Raw genomic sequence first — 10,260 nt, 5'->3', positions numbered from 1 at the left:
AGCAGACCATGGATCTATGGTGGAAGCAGAGCAAGTCAGACACTTTATTTTATCTCATTGTACAACTTTGAGATTTTTGTGCTACTGTTGTGTGCTGAGAGCCCTTAGTGCATGAGAAGCAATGCACATGTACGTGGGTGTTCACCTAGGTGTACACACACACATACACACAACACAAAATGGCAGTCTCTGCTGCAAAGTGATTCTATTTGAGGTAAGGCAAGATATATATTGCCAAGCAGGAAATCAGCAAGACTTCATGGTGCCTGCTACTAAGCACATTCAGGAGAGATTTGAAGAAAACTAGAGGCAAAATTCTGAGCAACCTTGCAGTTCTAGAAGGAAAGCCTAGACACTTTTTTGCACTGGTGTTTTTGACAGGAGAACAATTACTCAGTGGAAAGATGTGCATGAATGTGTCTCAGCAATAATCTGTCACTGCAGCCACAGTTTTTACACACTGACTATGCAAAACGAAATGTCCGCATCTATTCTTTTATCCACCACTGTAAACATACCCATAGCTGTCTTTGCTTAGCTCTTCAGAAAGGCAGCCCAGTTTCCTTCAGGTGTCTTCCTTTAAGTAGTGAGGTTTCTGAACACCGGCATCAATACCTCTAAACCCAGAGAGGCAACGTTTACAACTGACAAAGGTGGAAGTTGTTACAGAAGTTGCGGGCTGGGGGGGAGGGTGGGGGAGAGGTTGGGGTGGTTTTGGTTTTGATGTCATTTTGTTGTTGTTGTTTTTGTTGTTGTTTGGTTTTGATGGGTGGGGTTTTCTTGTTGTATGGTGTAAGAAAAAATGTTTAATTTATGTTTCACCCTTTAACATGCCTAAAGCTGGCCCCTCTTTGCATTGCTGATTTGGCCCAAGCCAGGCCAGGTGAGACCCCTGCAGAGATGGGCTCGTCAGCAGTACAGGTAGCTGTTGAACAGATACCTCTCTGAATTTCCTGAACCAAGAGCTTATGAGCAACATGTTTCTTGCAAACTTGCATTAAGCTCTGAGCTTCATGTAAGAGCATGAAAAAGGAGAAAAGCTGAAAGCATTTGGATTATGAGGTCTGTGAGAGAGCAACAACAACAAAAATACGAAAACTTTAAGAAATGATCCCCCATCTATAAAAAATGCAACAAAGCTGCCATGCTATGGACTGCAAAATGTTTACTGCGTGTTCAGTGCTATGTACCAAGGGTGAGAGACAAAAAAATACAAAAAGAAGAAAAGCCTTTTCCTATCTTCTACCTTCTATGCCTAAAGCAGGCTGGAGAATTATTTTTGTCTTTCCTATTAGTGCAGAGGAACATAAATACATTGAATCTTTCTCACTTAATAAAAAATGTCTGATGTACAAAACCAACATAGAAATGCTCTTGGTGCTAATCATGCTTTGCTTAACATCCTTCTGGGTAAGTGTCTACATTTCAAGACACAGCTGAAACACATAAAAGGAGTGGGGTTTTGAAAACTGTGTGGTGCCACGAGTTTTATGTCTGAATCAGCACAAAACATGAGAAAGGCTCATCCAACATGTAGTTGATAGTACCTTATGGATGTTAATCTAGTTTTGTCTTGAGTAAGGATCTACATGAAATAAAATACACTGCATAGACATATGACACAACACAAAGACAAAGATTAAGGTATCATTTTTTTCTTGGTGCCAGATTAGGTATTGAGGCAACTCCATCCATGGTGAATAACCTCACTTACTTGACCAAACTGACAAGAAGGCTCAAGTTTTCAGTTGAAACAGTGTTAAAGACTAGCTCTTTTATTTTATCTAAGAATTTATAAAAAGGCTTTCTTCATAAAATGTCTGTCATACATTTTATGCATAGCAGCATAACATCAGAAGGTGACTATAGATTTAAGCGTATGAGTTGTCATTATTATTAAAATTCTTGGACTTCAAAAAACTCTATTAATTTAATGTACCAGTGTGAAATATTCTGGAGTGACACTCTATGGGGCTAGGTATGCCTGCAGTGAGTGCTCTGTTGGACTAGAATCACAGACCTGGCCAAGGATGGACCACTGATATGTTCTACTCACTTCAAGGACAAATGTCTCATATGAAGTCAGATTTCTTGAGTCTTTCAAAAAGTGAATGTCAAATTCTTTGCTACAATCATCTGGTATCTTAACAGTTGGTAACTGTTTTTCAAAGATACTTGTCAGTGGTCAGTAATAGCACAAGCTAGTTTTCTTAGTGCACCTTCTTCTGCATGCTTTCTGGAATTCCTTACTTTTACCCACTAAATACCTGCAAGTATTTACTTGCAAAAGCTCCTTAGTTTCCAATTATTCATACTACTTTTTTTTCTTCTTCTTGAAAACAGGTTTTGAAAGAAAGTTCAATAGCTGACTCATTTATGAATCATCATTAATTTCAGCCCACTAGTCTTTTTTTAATCCTCATTTGAATACATGGGATTTAAAGTTGTTTGTTGTTTTCATTGACTTCAGGAATGCATTGAATTGGCTGATATGAAGCATTATGGAAAGTAAGAAATGCTTTTGCCTTGCAGGTCTCATAACTGACCTTATTCCAACCTTTGTCTCCTGTGTAAATTCAGCACCTGGCTTAGGACAGGTGATATGATGATGTCGCTATGACATTTCAGCTAGTTCTTAACACAATCCAAACATTAGCAGGATTAGAAGATCTGCCATTGGATGAGCTGTCATTATACTGATGACTCTACTTAATGAGGTATCAACTTTGCTAGCTTACAATCAATTTTGACTTGCAATAAATGCCAACTTACATTTCATTGGAAAGCAACAGCAGCCAACACATTGAGCAGGTAGAGTCCAGTTGTTCCTTAAAAGCTTCACTAAGACTGAAGGTTTCATCAACTGTAAGACTGAAAAACAATACTGCCTTAGTGGCAGGTACTTATGGATACGTGGATAGGCAAACATTAAAGATCAGAACGTGAATATATCAAATCAATATACTACCTAAATTACTTTATCTCCTAAAACAATTTTTGTTGAAAACAGTTATGATAATACAGTGCAGAGAGTAGATGCAGGAAATCTTTGCAAGGCAGCAGCTGGTAAGGATTATTTTTTATTTTCAATTGAGGAGTAAAAAAGAAAATAGATTGGAATACAAGAAACTAGATTGATCACAGTAACCAGAGTAAATTGTCTGGTCCAATTTCTGACAATAACAAAGAAAATCTACAAATCATCTGGCCCAGTTGATCCAAAAGGTGACCTCTGGGCAGGCACTGCATGCAGGGCTAGGAGGATTTGTTTTGGTGCATGAGTGCAATACTGCATTGTGCAATTTCTAGTTGAAGGAGACAATCGTGTTAAAGGAGTTACTCTCCCATTTGCAGAAATTATTCTCTTTCCAAGTTGCTCTAAAATATCTTCTGCACTGAGAGTTCAATGACTAGTTACTTTTGTTCCTTTCCTGATCTTCAGTTTGTCTCTCAGATGGTGACTTCTACAGAAATAGATAAAATCCATATATTTCCACTCCTATTTCCATTAATATCTTCAGATCTTGGATCAGCTTTCATCAGTGCTATGTAGTGCAAGGAGAACGGAGGAAAACTGAGGTGTAAACAGCTATTATATTACACACCAACATTTGAGTGATCTGATATGAGAAGGAATGTTCTTTATCTTCACAAACTTCAATATAGGATCTGTTATTCTTGTACATAAAACCGAGGTAGACAGTTTTTGATGCATTGAAGCTGAACAGCCTGCCTTGGGATCTGGGACATCTGCATCAGTTACCTGCTCTCTTATAGACTTATTTCTTTCGTTAAGAAATACAAGCTTAAGAATGACAGATAAAAGAGCATTTTCCAAAGCACTTATAAGTGCTTATGAATCAAATTTATAAGCAAAACTTCTAAACCCATATTTTTCTCTTTCAGATTATAACATCCAATGGATTCAAGCTCCAAAAAGCATAACTCAATTTCAGAAATTAAACTGAGGACCATGTAAGCAAGTGTTTTAAAAATTCCATTTGAATGACCATCAGTATATGTACAAGAAAGGAAGTGCTTCAGAAAATAATTTCTATTCTAAAAGGATGTAGGTCCAAAAAAACAGAATGTTTTGTTCTTCATTAATAAATTGGTAACATTCATTATCTTCAAAGGGGTTGAACCTGTCTGGAGACTGTTCAAACGTTTTTGAGATTTCCTGATTTTATTTTATTTTTTAAGTAACATGCTGTTCAGGGTGCCCAGTTCTTGATTTATTGGAGCACTAACAGCTTTAAACTCAAAATTGGTTACATTGCCTAAAATAAGGAACCCAAAAATAGAACTCTTTCATTAAATTCATTATCATCTTTTGAATATGCAGATCAATGCTTTTAGGCATTGATCAAATATGTCTTCACAGTCTCTTAAAGCCATATTTAATCAATTCTTCACTTCACTTGCAACTTTATTCATGTGCTGACGTGTTCCTCTTTCCAAGCCAGGTGTCCCAATAAGCCATTCTCCAACTGATATAATATTATAATTGGCTATGGTAATCTTGTATGATTCATACCTTCTGCTGGCTATGAAGATTAAAATCTATATAGAAGTCTACCTGTTACATTTGTGGTGATTTTCTCACCCATGCACCTGCAGCTTTAAAAGAAAAGTTGAAGCAATTGATATATAAAACCCAGGACATACCTCTCAAGCCTATCAGGTCACTTCATCATTATCGTTACTATAACTTGTTATTAGTACTGGAGTAATATTTCAGGTTCTCTTGGTCTTATCAGGTCACGTCAGGACTTGAGCACAAACTTTATGAAAATATATATTGCTAATATATGTTGCCCCTGTTCTAGTCTGAGGAGAGATCTGGGTTTTCTGTCTCTCTTGGTAAGGGAATTCCTTCAGAGCTGGACCTGGCTCACCCTGAGCGTATGTTCCGAATGGCCACACAGATAAAACCGGCTCAAATCATGACCCATACTGGTGGAAGGGAGGCTGCTGCTCTGCCAGGTGCAGCCCACAGGATGTGGGGAAGAGAAGCAGCAGCCTCAGCAGCACGGCTGGCAGAGCTGTGCTCACCCACTGCTCAGTATGAGTCAGCAGCCCAGGTAGGGCCACCTCGCGCTGGGACATCAGGCAGCAATGTCTCTGTGCAAGGGAGCCAAACTAGCAATGCACTTCTGTTAGCAGGGACATGACCTGAGGGTCTCAGAAAGTCAGACTACCAGTGGCTGCAAGGAACTAGACATGGCTCTCTCCCAAAGGGCTGCATGTGGACCCTCCATAAGGGAGCTCAATAACCATGTCTGAGGATGCACTGATGCACCTAGAAGCAGGGTGTTCTTGGAGGACACTTTCTGGTGTCATCTGAGTCGGCATTAATAACTTTCCTCTGGAAATGCCTTCTAAGCTACAGGAGCAGCAGAATTCACTAGACATATAAGAAATCCAATCTGAGATCTAGTATAATACTAATTTTGGAAATATGAACTAATATATACTATCAGCATCCCACTGATGAGATGATAACACGATAAATATGCGCTCAAATAAGATGACGCACATAACAGGAAAAGCACTCATTCATTTCTGCAGCGATATGTCCTATTGAGAAACATGAAACCCTTTTGATGATTTCTTACCTGGTGATTTTAGAGGAGAAGATAATGTTGCATTTTTATATAAATGCCCTTATAGTGCAACACAGCTGAAGAGATGAATTATTTAGATATGACAGACACTGACTCAGAATATCTCTCGTTTAAGATGCAAAAACTGTTACAATAGTTTTAGAAATACTTCTCAGATTCCCTGCATTACATAAGTTTTATTCTGACGAAATTTAGGTTTCCTCTAGAATACTTTGGGTCCACTGTATTTTTTTATAATAACTTTTGTAAGGCCTCTCTTAAATTTTTTCCACAGATCTACTGAAATCTTTTGCTTTGCATGGATGACTGCAAGGCTGTGCAGGCATTCCACCTGGGAGGCAGCAGCTGATGACTGGGGAGCAGCTGGGACTGACCTCCTGGGCTCTCTGCGGTAGCTGGGACAAGCGTTGGTAGAGCGAGCACTTCTTTTCTCTTCTGCTCAGTGATGACTCAAGATACTGTTCTCAACAGGTGGCTCAGGCAGGAATTCTCGTAGCACTGGGCATGGGTGGGTGGCTGTGTAAGAAGCTCCTAACTCTCAGCTTCAACCTTACAGGCTTTCCAGTCTTTCCTGTCTTCCTTTGTTCCACCTATGCCAGTGGAAGTCCACCCCTGCTGCAAGCAACTCATCCCACAGAGGAGGGACAAGTCCCAGGAACTGAATCAGGACTGTAAGTGCAGTGAGACCACGGTGGTCTCAGAGTAGGCCAGATTCACTGTATGTGTGACACACAGCCTGTACAAACCCACAAAATAACTCCACTGTGCTGCACCTGGTCATGCCATGGATGCCATGCCCAGATTTTTCTTAATCCTTAAGAATCCTGACTGCACAATAGAGGAGCTGTGTCCTGGTTTTCTTGACCAGAGACAGTGACAGAGACAGTCTTTAGGCCTAAGCTAAGGGTCCCCACCTCCTGCAGGGTGCTGCTGGTGCATTAGGCAGGACTCAGGTTCAAGGGTCCAGACAGGCCATAATGTATATCTGGTCAAAGAGGTGGACAAACACCTTCTTAGGACACAACCAGCATACTTGTATATTTTCTGCCTCCCATTCTTCCCATGGCCACCCTCTCACCACCATGGCTATACACAAAAAAATCACTTACCTTCTCTAAAAAGCAACCTCTCTGGCCTTACAGACCGCTTTAATATTGAGGCAACTCTTCTGAGTTTGCTCAGTCTCAAAATACAGATGTATTTGTAGCAAGATTTTTTTTATTTTTATTTTTATTTTTCTTCTTGGTTGAGTTGAACTGTGGTTGAATTACACTTCATTAGCGCAGAATAGAATTATGAATTAATTAGGAAGTAATGTATGTAAGTAATACTGAAGAAAATAACTTGTGTGATTCAGATCTGTATTAACAGTTTCAGCTAGAAAGAACTTTGCCCATATTCCAAACTAGAAGTAGGCAAAATAACAATATATTCCACAGTGAAAAAAATGGTAGACTAAATCTAATGTTACTTTTCTGCTATTTTTGTTAAAATATTTCAAATGCTTTAAATTTATTTTGACAGCTTGAAGTATTTTCTGTTTATTCTGTGACAGCTAGTACTCTAGTTCCAATTTATTTTTGTGCCAGGATAGACAGGCCCGGTTGAAAATGGGGACACAAAACCCGTAGGAGTGTTTGGTCTTTGTAGGGTACATGATCCTAATGCATACAGAAAAGTGTGGATTTATGGCTGCTAGTTTGTTGTGTTTTATTTTTTTTCTTTCTCTTTGATAAATAACTAAAAAAATATGTTAAAAACAAGTAGTCATAGGTTATTATGTCTGCTTGATTATATAACTAAAAGTAAGGAAATGCCAAATATAAACTGCACTGTCTCCTGGGATAAGGCACTACCTTCCATAGCTATTCTGACAGAAGGACTTTGATAATGCCAGTAAAGTGCTTTACAGTCAACTCAAACAAGAGTTGGGTAAACTCAAAGCTCATGCCCTTAATCCTTCCAGTCTGATAAAAAATTACTGGTTCTGTTACTTCTTCATTGATTTCAGCAAAACTACCATGATTAGTCACCCACCCAGCTGCCTATAATGGACACTAAACTACCTGATTTGTGGTATTTACTCAGAAGCATGCCTGATTAGGTGTAGCTGTAAATTTAAATGCCTCCAGCATAGCTTTCTTGTTTAACAATTCATCTTACCACCTTAAAGAACAATGGTTCCTCTTTCTTCCTGGAGAACACCAGGGAGAGATTGTCAGGAAGAAACGTAACTTGTGCAGCCATCAATCAGTCTTTAACAAAGTAATTTATTGAGAAGAGACTTACGTGGCATTAAATCACATCTGACCAAGCTTGAGGGCACTCAGCAATGAAGAGATGGGTGTACCAGGCCACACAGAGGCACATCCACCCAGCTCAGTGACAGCTTTGAGTGTGCATCCACAGTCATATCTGCAACATTTCCTTCAGATATTGTGGGTATGTTCAAAGTGGGTTAAGCACCTGGCAGACAATAAAGGCTTGACCTCAGAAGACAAGCTTCAGCCTTGCCTCTTTCTTGGCTTTTCCTACTGAATAGTCAGTGAAGTTCCTCACTTTGGAGTTTTCCATAAGTACATTTCAGGTGTTGAATTCTTAATATGTCTGCCAGGAAACATTCAACTCAAGACCATGACATACAGCAGGGGAAAGGTATCCATGAGCTGAGTGTTACAACGAGGAGAGGAACTGGTCTTCATGGCTATAGTTTCCATGTACAGGACTGGAGTAATTTCTGCTCAATTTAATGGGACTATTCCTATACTTTTTGTTATGTGTTTTTACTTTGTCACAGGCAAAAAAATGGTCCACATTCACCCTCTCTTGAGCTTGCCCAGTGTGTTAGTTTTTTGAAGATGCCATTTGATGTTTAAGCCAGTGATTTGAAACACTGAGCCCCAGGCTTCAGCTGACTGTGAAATAAAAAATGCAAGAGATGGGAAAACACAATGAGAATTGTAACTACTGACCCAATGATAGCTAGAGGGTCAGGGATTTAAGAGAAGAAATGCTGGTGTGAGTAGGCATGAAAAACTAAGAAAAATGGTGAAAATCAAAAGATAGAAATTCAGCAAAAATGAAGGACCAGACCATTGCTTGGCATGACAGAGGCCAATTGCATGTTGAAGAACAAACCTTTCCCTGAAGAAACTTCTACCTGTTCTTCACAGTAAAGTGACACAGTGGCACATAAAAAACAATGCTTGTTGGAAAGGTTGGCAAGTGCTATAGACTGAGAGTTGGGTGCATACTGAGCCAGAGGCTCAATTAATACTACAAATTGTAGTGTTTATACTATTATTGATTTGTTATTAGAAATGATGTTAAGTCTTATCTGAAAAAAATCACTGCATCAAGATGCAGCTGGGGTAAATAACTGGACATGAATCATTGGATCTGACCAGAATCTCATTTCTAGTCTGACATCAATTATCAACGAACTCTTGCTAAAACATTTCCTCCTGGGAAAATCAAGCAATAGGTGCAAAAGATGCTTTCACAAAAAAAACAAAAAAAAAAACAAAAAAAAAGCTTTAATATAAAAACAGTGTACAGAAATAAATATCCAGACAACAGAAGTAAAAGGGAGATGATGTTAGCATGAGTCACCTGACTGAATCTATATGCCTAGCACAGATCAAGAGTATTTCTAGAAATGCCAATATATTTGTTCAATGTTAAAACATTTTTTGCAGAAGGAGATACACCATTATTTTCTCTTTGTAAAAATTCCTGGGTTTTCTGGAACTTAGATTTTTATATATTTATTTCCAGACCTAGACACAGTGTTGGTATCATCTATACTAGAGAGGTTTTCATTCCTGTTCTCTTACAACAGATTCTCTTTCCACATTTCTGCTGGCAGTTTTGTAATCAGAGCTCTGATAATAAAATACACAATGTCTAAATATGCTGGCCATTGTCTTTAAGCAATAAAATGCATACAACTTCAACCCCAAAGCTAGGATCTGAAGAACTCGTTTTCAGCGAGCACCACATCAACCCTTCCCCCATTCCCATGCATGCACTTAAATGGGGCTGGTGGTAGAAACTAGAAGCTGAGAAGAACATTTCATCTGTAAAGTCCCTTTCTTCAGTCCTCTGCTCTGTTGTTTTCTCAAATAAGGCATGGGTAGAGTTTCTTTATATTTGTGCAGTGCTCCCTTCCGTGTCCCAAGAAAACTGGAGATTAGGAAAGGAAGCTTGTTTCCTAGTTTTAAGCTTGTACACAGGACTTCAGGGAGCAGAGATACACCCTTTAGAAAAGAAACCAAAATGGCTGTGATGATGGAGACACAACATACAGTGTTCTTATCAAGGCATATTTGCTCCCATTGTAAAGCTACGCCATGAGGACTTCTAATGAAATATCACATGCTAAGTATTTTTTAGACACTGTTTTTTACAGTAATCACTGTTGGAAGCATCCTTTATTACAGATTCTCTCTAGACTAGTCTGCCCATGGAAAGCTGTGAATTTGCAAGCTTTCAGCACTTTATTTCAAGGCTAGCTGGCAGTTCCATGGAACACGGAAGGAAATCTATATACATATGGTATAAATGCAGTGGCCATAAAAAAAGATACCCTTACATGCAAACACACACACACAAACAAACAAATCAAAGAAAC

Source organism: Anser brachyrhynchus (genome assembly GCF_964034855.1).
Source record: "Anser brachyrhynchus genome assembly, chromosome: 1".
Taxonomy (NCBI): Eukaryota; Metazoa; Chordata; class Aves; order Anseriformes; family Anatidae; genus Anser; species Anser brachyrhynchus.
This window is presented reverse-complemented; position numbering follows the sequence as displayed.